This window comes from Tachypleus tridentatus, chromosome 1 (assembly GCF_004210375.1).
Source record: "Tachypleus tridentatus isolate NWPU-2018 chromosome 1, ASM421037v1, whole genome shotgun sequence".
NCBI lineage: Eukaryota > Metazoa > Arthropoda > Merostomata > Xiphosura > Limulidae > Tachypleus > Tachypleus tridentatus.
Window position 1 is genome coordinate 63391037 of NC_134825.1, and position 16177 is coordinate 63407213.

A 16177-nucleotide genomic window follows, 5' to 3' on the forward strand; every position below is an offset into this window, starting at 1 on the left:
ACCACAGCTTGTAGTTAGAATTTGTTGTGCCAATAATTAAACTATACAAACTGCTTATGCAAGCAGACATTTCAATCCTCACACTACCCAGTTTTAAGGTAAAAAAGTGTAATCCGTGCATTATGGAAATCTGCGAAGAGACAGACATTATAGAAAGCTTAGAGAGGGAAAGAGGTAGTTATAAAAATGGTTTGAACAGACCTATTTACACAATTTGTACCCTTCTGTGGGATTTCCGTTACGTCAATAGGTGCGTGATGGAAATTTAATTTAAACTGCGAACCATTCTGTAGCACAATCTTGCATACAAACCACCTACTGCTGCTCAGCAATATGCAAACGTACAAACTTCATGGCTGACACGAGGCCATATAGTAAAAACATATGTTCTCTAGTGCGTTGAACTCCATGTAAATTATTTTCAAACATCGATCCTCGTTAATAAGTATTACATTGCCTTTTACTTTCATCTATAATTATAAACATGAAACGTATGTAGTAGCTGATTACGTTGGCGACAACGAATGAAAACTTTGAATCAAAACAAACCAAGCAACAGACTCTTTCAGAAACAAACGTTGATATCACCAAACACCAGCCACCTCAGCACTTGGACATACAATCCATACAGTTACTCCTATTGCAGCGCCACTACACAACAAACCAACTAAACACAAACCATTACTCAAAAGCAGCATGTAAGCCCACGTGCAATATTTTGTCATGTGTTGATCAATATTTCGCGTCATCACACGAAGTGGTAATTGCTTATGGTGTGTATATATACTTCTACGGTGAACGTTAAGACTTTAATTGCATTCCCACGAACCCTGTTCCCATTCTATAATTTCATATAAGTTGTCTTTTTTCTCCTTTTTTACTTTTTAAATAAAGAAATAAAATTTACCTGAAGTGCTAAGATAAAGACTGTTTTATGGTATACGTGTCTGTCATTTTAACTCCTACTGGATATTTTAAATAAAAAAAATCTATACTTCTACTAATGAGCTTGCTTTTGAGCAACTACCAATTATTATGGCCCTTGTTGGATCAGTTACGGGTATGAGGGCTTATAAAGCTAAGCGTCAATGTTACTCGCGGTAGGCACAGCACGAGTAACCCATTGTTTAGCCTTGCTTTTAAAACAAACAAAGCAAATTGCTATCTTTTAATTAAAACGTATTTGAAAATATAGGTGAAGTTTTTAAAACATTGGCATGATAATTATTTTTAAAAGTGTGATTGAAAAGTTTTGGTTCGCGTGGGAAAAAAAGAACATTTTTACAACCACTGATAAAATCTGTAACAGCTAATTTAACTTCATAAATCTCCAGTACCATAGACATTAAAACGGATTCTCCATAGTCGTGCAAAATACGAAGTAACAGCTTATTTTATTTAATACAGCAATGTATCATCCATAACATGGTAGTTAAGACTTAAAACTTCCAAAACAAGGAGTTACCAAAGATAATTTCTGCAATCAGATAAATTCTGAAAGAATAAATTAAGACAAATATATGTTTTGTTAATAAAAAGTCTCCCATATAATGCTTTTTAGTTGTTTACAGTTGAAATCTAATACGATTATTTGTAATTCTATATAAGGATCTGTCTTATAGTTAAAATAAATATAGGTTACAATAGTAGTATTAATAAGTCCGAAATACTGAGTAATTGATTATCGGCTGTAGCTAATATTCAACAGATGTCGCTACATTTAATGATGTATTGTAACCCTATTGTATGGAGATAAGCTGAGTAAACGAGGAATAAATATCTTTATCCATTTAGAACAATAATGATTCGGAATTTGATTTCAAATTCAAAGTATATTGCAAGGACACCAGTGTGGTCCTGACCGTACTAAATGCCAGATATTAGCAACAGAACGAAACGATAAACCTTGCTCAAAACATTACGTTAAAGAAAGTATACTTTTTTTAGATCTTCACTAAAGCACATGGAACTGTTATAAAACACTTCTTACAATAAACTAGTGTAAGTACTGCAAAAGACTGAACTATACTATTCAAATTACGTTGATATTTTTAAATCATTGCTTAATGTGACTGAACTATCATGTGTCTACTATCATATTGATCAGTACTGATGAAGATGTAACTATGACTAGAATACGTCATAAATAAGCTCCGCCCATCGAAATATAGCTGACCAATAGCATCTATATCACAATAATCTTTAAATTAACTTATAGATTCGGTCCTTATATTTGAGATATATGAAATCATATATCAAGAAGATATATTGAATTTAATGTCGTTATTTTCTACTCTTTATTCAAATTATGATATATTGAAAAGAAAAAAAAAGAATCTTTATTACTAATATATAAAAAAAACGTTGTTTGGCAAACACAAAATATGTAACAAATGTAGAAAATAAAAGGTTTGAAACATTAACAACCAAAAGAGGAACTTGATATATAGCTTTTGATATTAATACGCCTATAGAAAACCTGCGGCATGTCTTTAGACTTACAACACTAAAAACTGGGTTTCGATACCCATGGTTGGCAGATCACAGATAGATCCCATTGTTCAGTTTTATCCTTAACTACAGGCAAACAAGTAGAAAAAAGGTACCAATAAGGTTCCCTAAAGCGTTAAACATTAGCTGTTCAAGGGTCAAAATAAAAACATAAAAATCAAGTTCTATAATAAGTTAAAATTGATTATCGGTTGTGGCTAATATTCAACAGATGTCGCTACATTTAATGGTGTATTGTAACCCTTTCTAATTTTTAATTAATTATGTGTTTTTAATTCTTAGAACATTCAGTGTAGAAAATTAACCAAAAACGTTAAATCAACTCACTCATTTTCTATGTAGAATGTATAGACGATATCGGCAGTAATTAGTAATTAACGTATTTTTAATTGTTTTACTTTTTCTCTTGTGCCATTTGATTTATAAAAGTGAGTCATCATCATCCAGCTGATGATGACCCCTCCCCAAAAGGTGTTCTAAACATCTAGTAAAATATGTTTAGTTTGAACTAACAGTTGAACCCAGTATGTTTAAGAACTTCCAAAGTTATAGCCCGGGGTTTGATTCCTTGCTCTGGACAAGAAGATAGCCTAATGTAACTTTGCTCTACAACAAACAAACTTGAAATAATAAGCAATTGTGGTTTAAAAAATGTATCACTTGCATTTTTTTCTTTAGTCTCCGGTGACCTTTTTATTAGAGACCCACAAACAGTTTGGTGTATAAATCGTTTAAAACATCGTATTTAAAGCGTGATGAGACATTGATTTACCAAAAACTGAGTTCGTCTAAAATTTATAACATATACAGGACAGTAATGTGAAGAGTTTAAAATAGAAACACTAAAATATTCAACACCGGATGTGCTTATACTCCAGTACTGCAAATACAAAACGTTTCAAGGGGGGACAATAAATTGAATACTTGAAACTGATATACATTTTCAATAAAAACCAGAGATGTAGTCAAAGGGGGGAGGTTCAAATGGGTCCGACCTCTGAGATATCTAGATAAATTGATCATATTTTATTTTTCAGCTTTTATATATAATCAACTCGTTTTGTGTGATTTAACAAAAAAATAAAATTTCAATAAACATTATTGCATTCTAATTGAAGTTTTATTTTTTTGTTAAATCACAGGAAACGAGTTTATTATATATAAAAGCTGAAAAATGAAATATGATCAATTTATCTAGATATCTCAGAGGTCGGACCCATTTTGACCTCTCCCTTTCCCCCCCTCTGACTACGTCTCTGGTTTGAGCACGTACGGGTAATTACTCTAGTTCTATTTATTAGACAGTCTGTGACTGGTTACTTTCTTTAACGAGTCTTGTGTATAATGTTAATATGTAACACACAACGTTACGATGGGTATACAGTTAAAAACATTTTAACTAAGGTCAATATATGACCACTCTAAAGTTGACTCTAAGTAGTTCGACGTCGAAACGACATTATACTGACCTTAATTAAAATATTTTTGAATGTGTAGATATTTTATTATTTAGTACTGTGTCCCGGGTATCTGGAATTTAAAAATGATTTGTTAATGATCATTTCTCGTGAAGAAATATAAATGAAGCTTTCTGTATGTTTGTTTCTTTATTTGTACTGCAATGAACACAAACGTTGCTTCATTTTGGTTTGTTTTGAATTTCGCGCAAAGTTCCTCGAGGGCTATTTGCGCTAGCTGTCACTAATTTAGCAGTGTAAGACTAGAAGGAGGGCAGCTAGTCATCACCATCCACCGCCAACATTTCGGCTACTCTTTTACCAACGAATAGTGGGATTGACCGTCACATTATAACGCCCCCACGACTGAAAGGGTGAGCATGTTTGGTGTAACGAGAATTCGAACCCGCGACCCTCAAATTACGTGTCGAGTGTCTTAACCACCTGACCAGGCCGGGCCCATGGCGCTTCAAATCAACCATTTTAAAACTCAAATATACTAGTGTCTTATTCTTTTACTACACGCACTGCAAAAATACAGTAAATAATTTCAAAAGTTTTTTTATATAAATAAGTTGATATTGCACAAAAACACGTTTTTGTGAAATCTAGATATTAAGTCGTCATTGTGTACGTTACCTAAAAGTATCGTGGTTGAAGAACTAACAAAAATAAACCCACAGTTTATTTACATTGTTACCTTGAACTGAAGTGTATTAAGAAACCAAAATAGCTCTATGTTACAACGCGTAATAGAGGGTTAAATAGCAGTTACACTGGAAACCTAGTGAAAAACTCTAAGTATTTACAATAGTACATAACTGGTCCATACACGTTCTAGCTCAAGATGAGAGAGCGAATCTTTTGACAAGATTCCTGGTGACAAGATCGGTTTCTATGGTTACGAACATGAATGAAGAGCGGCTGGCTTCATTTGCTTAACTAAAATTCACCCTAGGGACATTAGGAAGTTTATACATTTATCAGTAAGTATGTTTGTGTATAGCAAATATAAGATTTGTTTTTTTTGGTGTTTTTTTTGGAAGTAGTTCACCGCCATCTGCAATTAACTTCATGGTCTTCATGGAAATAAGCCTCGTGCAAATGTTACTGAATCGACTTTGGAAATATGTATTGTAAATCCTCTATGGTTAAAGGAACGTTCAGTTATGTTAATGTGTCTACGATTGTAATTAAACGAGTTTAAAAACGCATAGTGCAGAAGTTGTGAGGCAAAAAATGCTCATTTGCTGTCAGAGCCTCATGACTTCTTCTAGCCCTCCCCACCTCCCCCAGTGGCATAGAAGTATGTCTGCAGACTTACAACGCTATAAACCAGGTTTCGATACCCGTGGTGGACAGAGCACAGATTGGCGTAGCTTTGTGCTTAATTATAAACAAACAAGCGAGAGAATTGTTTTTGTTTTTTTTTTTTATTTCGCACAAAACTACTCAAGGGCTATCTGTGCTAGCCGTCCCTAATTTAGCAGTATAAGACTAGAGGGAAGGTAGCTAGTCATCACCATCCACCGCCAACTCTTGGGCTACTCGTTTACCAATGAATAGTGGGATTGGTCGTAACATTATAACGCCCCCCACGGCTGAAAGGGCGAGCATGTTTGGCGCGACGGGGATGCGAACCCAGGACTCTCAGATTACGAGTCGCACGCCTTAACACGCTTGGTCATGCCGGGCCGAAGCGATAGAATGATGGTGAAGTAAACTTTGAGGTTAAACACAATACGTGAAGCATCTTGACAGTTTCCTACCTTGAGTTGTCAATCGCAACAAACATTTTTGACTACAACTTGAGAAAATTATAAACGAATAACATTTAAATCTCATCGTGCTTTCGCAACGTGCTCTAATGATTAACGTGCTGAACTTCTGATACGACTTTACGTGATTCAAGCTCCGTTATTATCAGAACAACAAATAATCGTGTTCCGCCCATTGAAGTCACGTGTAAATCGTAAGGGAGATGGTCAGTTACAACTATCTAACCTGACAGTATCTCCAGATTTGGTGGTAGGTGATGTTTACTAGCCTCTAGTGTTTCTCTCTCTGTGTATATATATATATATATATATATATATATATATATATGTCTATATAACTTTAAAAATTACTTACAGTTAGCACAGATAACCCTCGACTATTTTTGTATGAAATTCACCAAACGAAGAAAATCGTCATATGTTATGCATCGTCACAATACAAGAAAGACAAAATTAAATCTAACACTCTACTGAGCAGAAGATGTGTGGTCGCTCAGGAAATTCACAAAAATTGTAATAACAGAAATGGACAAAAGACGATCTTAAAAAGCAGAATTGTTCTTGAAACAATACTCTAGCTTTTCTATCTCAATGGCTCAGGCTGCTAAAATATTGATAGTAGTAAAAATAAAAATTCATTCATTTGTTCTTCATAATGTTATTGTTATTATTATTCATATGATTTATGTTTCACAAGCTTTCAGAAAAACGAATATGAATATTTTATTCGAATCTCGACAAACCCACTAAACAGTACTTGTGCTAGCAATAAGACTATTTTTATGTTGATTCTTGAAAGAGAAGGAGATATTTTATTAGACGCTTCATGAATACTAACCATTTTTTTAATCGAAGCAATTTAAGCACCGAAGCTCACAGCAAAAACGGCTCGGTATACTGCACCAAAATCTATGCACAGCTACTGAATAAACCTTTTCGAAGGCTATACGGTTATACTTAAGTTGATTCTTGAAAGTTGAGATTTACACGCACTAAAACTTTCTTCTTCGTTGCCACCATAAAAGCTATTCGGTAATCCCAGTATTGTAGAAGCCATTTCAAAATGCGAGTGTGTATTTCACTATTATTATTTCACAAGTTACAGCAAAGTGGATATTTTATACTAAAACCTAGAAAAATGTATTATACCAAACACCATAGCTAGGTGGTTGAGGCGCTCGACTCAAAATGTGAGGATCGCTGGTTCGAATCCCTGTCACACTAAACATGCTAGCCCTTTCAGTCGTGGAGGTGTTATAAATTGACGGTCAATCTCACTACTCGTTGATAAAAGAGTAGCCCAAGAGTAGGCGGTGGGTGGTGATGACTAGCTGCCTTCCCTCTAGTCTTATACTGTTAAATTAGGGACGGCTATCGCAGATAACTCTCGTATATCTTTGCACGAATTTCAAAACAAACAATATATCAAACGATGCGAATGCCTATGCCATATTTAACAAGTGGATTATTTTTAATTGAAAATTTATATACGTGGCTATAAATACACAATATATGTGTTATTGTTATTAGTGACTTCCTTTGTGATCGGCCCGGCATGGCCAAGCGTGTTAAGACGTGCGACTCGTAATCTGATTGTCGCGGGTTCGCATCCCCGTCGCGCTAAACATGCTCGCCCTTTCAGCCGTGGGGCGTTATAATGTGCGGTCAATCCCATTATTCGTTGGTAAAAGAGTAGCCCAAGAGTTGGCGGTGGGTGGTGATGACTAGCTGCCTTCCCTCTGGTCTTACACTGCTACATTAGGGACGGCTAACACAGATAGCCCTTGAATAGCTTTGTGCGAAATTCAAAACAAACAATCTCTTGTGATCGACTCTTGTTAAACGCGTGTTTACACAAAATGTCAGGCAAAAAACCATCTGGCTCAGTAAATAATGGTTGGGGGGAATAATGCAGCAGTAAATTGTAAAAACAGATAACATTAACCGAGCGCATATGCATGGATGTAGCTTATAATGTATTGTTTATAAAACGATATAAAAACTTAAAAAAACAAGATAATTAAAGATTGCTAATTTAAATAGGGGAATAAGGAACGTCAAAAAGTACAAAAATAAATTGAATTTAAATTCAATGGAGTCAAAATGAGCACTTGTAGTTTATATAAAATAATATAGACGATATTGTCACCCTAATTTGTTTACTTTTGGAGTCCCTAGTTGTAGACATGAAAATATATTCTTCTCATTTTGATTCTACTTGTTTCTGTTATTTGTGACGATCCCTATTCTACCTTTTTAAATTAACGATTTCTAATTATCTTGATGAATGAAGTATTTCAAATCACTATCATTCTTACTGTGATGCAAGATCTACCTTTTTATCAACTAACATAGAGTTCTTACCACAGTAAAACATCAGAGCTTACAAACCATAATGGCCCCGCATGGCCAGGTGGGTTGAGGCGTTCGGCTCGTAATCCGAACGTCGCGAGTTCGAATCCCGGTTGCACCACACATGCTCGTCCTTTTCAGCTGTGGCGGCGTTATAATGTGATGGTCAATCCCACTATTCGTTGGTAAAAGAATAGCTCAAGAGTTGGCGGTAGGGGGTGATGACTTGCTGCCTTCCCTTTAGTCTTACACTGTTAAATAAATTAGGGACAGCTAGCGCTGTGCGCTAGCGCTCGAGTAGCTTTGCGCGAAATTCAAAACAAACAAACAATACAAAGCATAATATGTTTTTTACCAGATAACAAAGTTATTGCTACAGTAACCATAACAGATTGCAAATCATAACAAGAATAAAACCTAGTGGAGTTCCAAATGTCATGACTGTTTAAAAAGTAAAAGTAGTAGTATTTTGAATGTACTTAAAGTTATATCTAAAATCAGATAACCTTATCGTAAGTCATCAGATAATTTAAAAAGCCTAGAAATTAGAGTTAGAGTCTTAATTTGAATCAGCTGGTTGAAACAGTTAACAATAAATTTCAAAGTATATTTTTCCATTTCACTCTTAAAAGCTTAAAAATATTACGCCAATTCACTCTCAGTCAATATTTTAAAATTTAAATAGCGGTTGCTTTACAGACAGAATATACTAAAAGTCACTAATCGCTCGAATTAGAATATTAACTTGATTTCCTTGCTTTAACATTTGTTTGTTTGAGATTTTCGCGCAAGAAAGACTATTTGAATCGATAAACTATGTGGAAGGCAGCTAGTCAACAGCACCCACCACCAACTCATGGAATACTCTTGTCTCCGAATAGAGTGATTTGGCTGTCATTCTCATAGTGCACCCATTACCCATAAGTGAGGAGCGTGTTTATGTGGCGTAATTCATAAACCCTCGGTTCACAGGAACGTTAATCAGTGAGCGAATGTTTCACCAGGCAAAACAGTCTTGTACATATAAAGATTTAATTCGGTTTCTAAATTATGTTTCACTTTTTTCTGCAGGAAAAAGAAATTTTACTTTGAAACACTTCAGTAGATTTCCAACTACTTAAAGCATAAGCCTTTTGTATCTTATATCGTTCATATATATATATATATAGTTTATTAAGTACCACCACGCTTTGAAACAAAATTCTTAATCTGACATCAGTTTGCCATTTTGTGTATCATTGTGTGATTTATGTTTGCGTTATTTTGAATTTCGCGTAAAGCTACACGTGGGCCGTCAGCCGTTCCTAATTTAGCAAAGATAGACTAGAGGGAAGTGAACACTACCTACCACCAAGTTATGGGCTAGTCTTTTATCATCAAATAGTGAATTTGACCGTAATGCTCCCACGACTGAAAGAACGAACGTGTTCGGTGACAGAGATTTGAACCTGCGACGAATAACGAGGACTGGCTGTATATATCAGACTTGAACATCGAGGCCATAAGAACTGGGGTCTTAAATCCAAAGAAAGACCTTTCCCATACACGTAAGCTTACCTTACAACATCATAAAGGCAATGAAAACATTGGCGAGTCATGGGAGAAAGTTACTGTCAAGTGCAAGACAGCGTGTGGAGAAAGCTGACTTTGTAAGTTACTTCGTTAGTTTTGAACATGCTATGCTTCTGATTCACAACAACATTGTACATCTTGCACAGCAGGTTGGTTTTAATGAATTTAACTAGAATATTGTGGAGGAGTTACTGAACTATCATGGATAGAGAATAACAAACTCATAAAGCTGGCTCATCAAGCAGAAAATATGGCTGCAGGTGATGCTGCTGAAGTGGCTCCACCAGAAGGAACTCTTAGATACAAAATGCTCTCAGAAACCTGGAATAAGCAGTAGAACTCACATCTGAAAAATGACCCTGACGTGGATCACAGAAATACAGCGGCAAGAAAAATGGAGGATGCAATTTCTTCTTACCAAATAATTGATAAAGAAAAATGAAAGAAAATAAGACAGTTTACCATCAGTAACTCCCGTTCCTTCCACACAGAATCAGCTTCAAGCCTATCACTGGAAGTGTTAAGTAAAAATGAATTTATCTTTGAGGTAAAATTTTACTAATTAAGTTTATTAATATTGTTTTCTTTCGGGTAATGCTGTACATCAATACATTTTAATGATATTATTGTAAAATAAGTGACTAAAATTATGTCAGATAGTTAACTATAGAAATACTTTCGTCGTCTGAACATATCTTCGATTGGTTAGTGGGTCTCGTTGTTCGTCGTGTCCTTCAGGGATATCCTATTCACCAAAAGGCCCAGCACGGCCAGGTGGTTAAGGCGTTCAAATCATTATCCGAGGGTCGCGGGTTCGAATCCCCGCCACACCAAACATGCTCGCCCTTTCAGCCGTGGGGGCGTATAATGTGACGGTCAATCCCACTATTCGTTAGTAAAAGAGTAGCCCACGAGTTGGCAGTGGGTGGTGATGACTAGCTGCCTTTCCTCTGATCTTACACAGCTAAATTGGGGACGGCTAGCACAGATAACCCCTCGTGTAGTTTTGGCGAAATTAAAATACCAAATAAACATTCATAAGGTCTGTTGCGACTATCATGTTCTAAACAAGTCGTCATATGCGACAAGGTGCACTTCCGCATAAAGTGGTGCCAAGTCGTAAAATGACATTATTCATAACTAAAAATAGTTTCATTAGAAATATTTAGTAAACTTTCTCTCATTTGTATTTCTTTATATTTATAAAATACATTCTTATATTTGTTACAGCATAGTTTAATAATTTCATTTAAAATTTCTTTAGTAAATCTATTAACTATTAATTTTTGTATCTCTATTTCAACATTATTGATAAAATATTATAACTTACTATAAATTTTACAATATCTGAATAACTGCGAAGTTATAATGCTTATAACAGAAGGGTATGGTACATTACTATTAAAAGAGGGTAAACCATGAACTGGAAAAGCAAAATATTTTCTTTAAATCAAAAATATTTACATTGATGTCAATTATTTTAATTTCTAAATCTAAATAATGTATCACTGTATTAGACATTGAAAGTATTTTCAATTTCTAATTCTGCTGGATAAATAGTGTTAATAAGATTATTTATCTCAGGATTATTTATTCTAATTAAATCATCTATATGTTTGTAAATTAAGGTAAAAATATCTGGATTTGTGTAGTTTTCAATAAATCTATTCTCACATTAGTAAAGATATAAATTAGTTATATAAGTAGAATAATTAGCTCCCATTAAAACTCCTATTATTTGTTTAAAAACCTGGTTACTGAAAAATGTATAAGTATTATAAGTACAGAAACTTTTATGTTTTGAAGCTAAATATTCTTTTTTCCACTTCTATAAAATGATAACAGAACTGTTCTATTAATGAATGTAAAACAAAGATTAAATCTTTTAATGTAATTGCGGTGTCCAATGTGGTAAAATCATATGTTTGAATATTATTTTTTGTTCTTATTTTTTAAATATTTTAAAATATGTTGATTATTATTTACTATCTAAAATATATATAATGCTTTTTTAGCGTCAACGTTTCTTTTTAACTAGCTATTATAATATTTCATTAAAGCAACAATAATCACCGGTAGTCTCTTTTACTATGGAAGTTAAACTTTCTCATTCATGTCAATTCAAACTACTATCACCGTAGCTCCATCTTATATTAACAGGAAGCTGTAATTTGGTGTGAATCGATGGTGAAATACATTGTTTTTGAATGTTGGCAGCATAATTCCTGTGAGACTAATTAAATCATCAATAGCATAATTGCACGAGACAGTCAAATGAGGACAAATTATATCTGATGGATCGATAATCGCTCTAATTTTCGTATAAAACGAATTAAATTACAATTTTATATTTTAGAATGCAAGCCTACTTTGAAGATACGCAGGTTTAGATAATTGATAAAATATATTAGAGCTGTTTGTAGATTGCAGTCAAACTAGTGTATCGCTGCTCCGTTTCAAGAAAAAAGAAGTTATTTTAAATTTAAAAAGTCTCCTATTATCGTTTTCAAATACTTCATAATCTTACGAGATCAAAAACATGTTAAAATAAAACAAAGTACAAAACTACACTATAGACACTTAGAGGAAATTTTGAAGAATTGCTATAATTCTCTTTTAATTAAATTTATTGTATCTATCATACATCAAAACTTAAGAGTTTTTAGTATTGATATATATATATGAGTGTGCATAGATGTGTTATTATATTAAGCGAAAGGTTTCTTGGGCAGTAGGTAATATATGTGGCATCAAAACACAAAAATCAAACGTTATTTTAGCTTCTAGTTTGAAATCGGTAATGAACTGATTAAAATAAGTTTGACGACAATAAACAAAAAGAAAACAGCCGAATCTGTAGTAAAATGTGATTTTAATGAGTGTTTTTTTTTTCTGTGTGCTATTATTTTCCATCCAAAACACGCTACTTTTCCCTTATATTAAAGAATATTTATTTATAGTGCATTCTCAGAATCTACCTTCTCTATGTGAATGTAGCGCGAATTCGTGTAGTTATTAGTTATTCTCACGAGAGCAGCACTTTTTGTTTAGCACGATTCTATTATTTTACTATCATATCGGAAAAATAAAATATCGTGAATGAAAATATACACTAAGTAAATAAAATACATAACATAATAACGACTTGATTCATATCACGTTCTTGTATAAATTATCATTGATAATTCTTTGTACTCAAAGCAGCTCTAATATAGACAAGTATGCATTCAAAAGATGATACATGATTTGGAGCAGACTTAAAAATAACACAAAAAATATTTTAGTTGTAAATCGTGTTTTTGTTAAAAGCACGTTCTGAAATTGGCTATTTTGTAAATTTACTAGAAGCTTATACTCACTACGAGAAATTTATGGCCATGTAAAATTGAGTCACTCCACAAACTGACTGTAACGTTCGAGTCATTTTGAAAAGTGACTGATTTGTAAATGTGTCAGTAATTTTTATAACGAAGGTGATTAGTTTTGTAAGAACTAATAAGGATTTTCTATTCTCAACCTCCAAATAAAGAATATGTAAGTATCAGTAATTATTATTTTTTGTTAAAACTCAAACACTGATGTATTGAAACAAAGTGGGATTTATAAGAGTAGTGTTCCAGGTTCTCTCCTGCATTGGAACTATATTTGTTATTCTTGACGACGAGAAACCCACTTGAAATAAAAATATGTCTCAGAACAGCTAGTATGGATAATAACACTAACTGATAAGTAAAAGTGTTGATACCCATACCAGCCGTTCTTAGATATATTTATATTTTGTTTTTGTTTCTCGTACTCAGTTTTAATGGCTATCATTTCACACTGTTGCCTCAACTTTTAACTTCCGTTGTAATAAGCTTCTGTAGTGGTAGCTAAGTCAGTCCAATGTTAAACATAAACATGGCTATCGTTTGCTGTTTCTATTTAAGCACAAAACTACACAATGGGCTATCTGTGCTCTACCCATCACGAGTATCGAAACTCATGTTTTAAAGTTGTAAATCCGCAGACACTGGGAGGCCATAAACATATAAAATAAAAACCAAGAGGTATGCTGCCGAATGGAACTGGTGTGTGATTCAAGTTTTATCAAACGGTTAATTCGTTGTTTGGCGCTTATAACCGCAAAGCAATTGGGCTATCTGCGCCAAACAACCGGTAAACGAAATAAAAGTGATATTATTAAAACATGTAAAAAGAAACCAGTATAAAAGAAAACGGTGTAAAAAAATTCGTATTAAAAACTTAAATAGAATTAAAAAAGCCAATGGCCTTTCAAAATGTTTAAGCGCAAGTAAGGTGGATAACTGTCACAATAGCCCGGCGCCAAGCATCAAGAAAAACATTCTCCTGTCAGATCCGGAGCAGGAGGGAGATGGCGAGGTACCTCATAGTGAATATAATCAAGTCTGAATGATGTACTTCCTGGCTGATGAAATGAAAGCTTCAGTTCCACCAGTGTAAAGGGGCGATTATAGCCATAAAGATGATCTGCTCGAAAGGAAAGAGGAAATCACTCCGATCGAGCTTTGTTAGACAAGAAGTTTAGGGGCGAAACGGAAGTGCTACATGCCAAGAGTATCAGCAATGTTCCTGGTATCAGTAACTTCCTGGCCATCGAAGAGCAAGATCGAAAGAGGAGAGAAGTATAATTTATACTGATCATCCGAATCTTGCCCCACATTATTTTAGAACTGGTGGTAGAAGAGATGCTGGTTCTGAACTTAATACAAGATTCCTTCTGGCTTTGATTTCTTACCTGCCAAGCATGGGCACGAATCCGTTGAAAAGCAAGTATGAAAGTGTGGGATAACCACGTAAGGTATACCAGGCCCGTTTTTGAGTCTTCTGTGCCATTTGGCAGACAGGATTTTACCATGAATGAGGATACCGTGGGAAACATTTCGAGATTTTAGAAATAGATTGAGCAACTGTCTGGACAATACAGTCAGTCACTGCTGCCACGCCGTCGTCTATCGATGGCACACACACAACAGGAGGATAAAGTTCTGAGAGAGCAGTGAAAAAAAGGGCCAGTTAGCATGGTCCTGCTTCCATCGAGGCACGCGGGTTGGGTGCATCGACCACGACCAGTCTCTCTCATAATGATAGGAAAATGATCACTCTCTCTTGGTGGGTCACTGTCAACTCTCCAAGAAAAGTTAAGGGAACAGATGGAAAGATCAACGGCAGTAAAAGGCTGACTAGTTACATGATAATAAGTATAGGAATCAATATTGAAGACAGAAAGGTTGTGATCTGAGATCATATGTTCCACAGAATAACCACTCCCATCAGTGTCAGCACCATCCTCGAGGTAGCCATTAAAGTACCCCAGGATTAAAAATAGAGATGACAACTGTTCAACGAGAGCATCAACTTCTGATTGATCATAAGTCTTTCCAGGAGACAAGTAGAGAGAAAAAACAGTGATGATATCGCCCAATGAAACACGGATGGCGACGGCCTCCGAGGATGTATCGACCTGAAACGACAAGGTGGGCACATGCTGGTCAGCCAATAGTGCCATTCTTCCATGCACTCGTCGATCACACAAACTGTCATTCTGGTTGAAAGAAAACTATAAAAAGGTAATTGTATGGGCAGTTTTCAGAAATGTTTCCTGTAAGGAAAGACACACAGGATGGTATGAATCAATGAAATAGTTAAATGTCATTCAAATTAGAAAGGAAACCTTGACAGTTCCATTGTGTTAATGTGGCTATTTTTATTTAGGTTGAAGAGAAATGGGTAAATAATCCTTTAGTGTACAACCATGTAGTTTTTCTTTATTAGAAAGAGATCTTCGGTCTCCATGGATTCTACCCTGAATCGGATGGGCAAGTCTCCATCAGACGTAGAATTCAGCGACTGAAAGTGATAACGAATAATCGTTCAACAACTTGGGACTAATGAAGATGAAGTCGAACATACGCCAAGAGCAGGGGCTAAAGGAAGTGAATCCAAGCAGTCATTGGAAGGAATTGTGGGAACAGAGACAAGAGTAAAAGTGGTCTTGTCAACACGCTTATTCAAAGAGGGCAAAAGACTCTGTACATGGTTTGAAAACAACTCTGTTGTAAGCATGGAAAGATTTGTCTGCACTCCCAATGAAGTAGTGGAATGTAGTGCAGCATCATATGTCTCGGATGGGGTGGGGACAATAACGTCCGAGCCTTGGGGTAAGAAATGTTGTAAACCATTTTCAAACGCTGTACCTCTTTTTCTTCCGCCCACCTAGGGCAAAAACGAAATTAAGAGGGGTAAGAGCTACCACAATTAACACAGTGAGAGTCCAGTTTGCACTCGTAGGCTTCATGGTCCTTGGCACCGCAACAAGCATATATCAAAGAACCACGATATTATGTTTTCGAGTAATCAAACTGCTGCCACTTGAAATATCTGAGAGGGTTAGGAATATATGGACGAGCCTTACAGTTCAGATAAACTGCCTTGATAGTGACAGGTAGATGTGTTGATGAAAGATTAAAAGTACAACATTGATAG

At 35.0% G+C, this 16177-nt stretch overlaps 1 protein-coding gene across 3 annotated transcripts in view; it reads right to left on the bottom strand.

Moving 5' to 3' along the window:
- The window catches only part of LOC143250437 (uncharacterized), a 112183-nt gene that overhangs the window by 79133 nt on the left and 16873 nt on the right, over window positions 1-16177 (bottom strand). The window contains exon 1 of one of the 3 annotated variants that reach the window (XM_076500942.1): window positions 202-621. The exons of the other annotated variants lie outside the window; for them this stretch is intronic. The gene's annotated coding sequence lies outside the window, so the exon portion shown is untranslated. Of the gene's footprint in view, window positions 1-201; window positions 622-16177 lie in introns of those variants that run through there. 3 annotated transcript variants of the gene reach the window in all.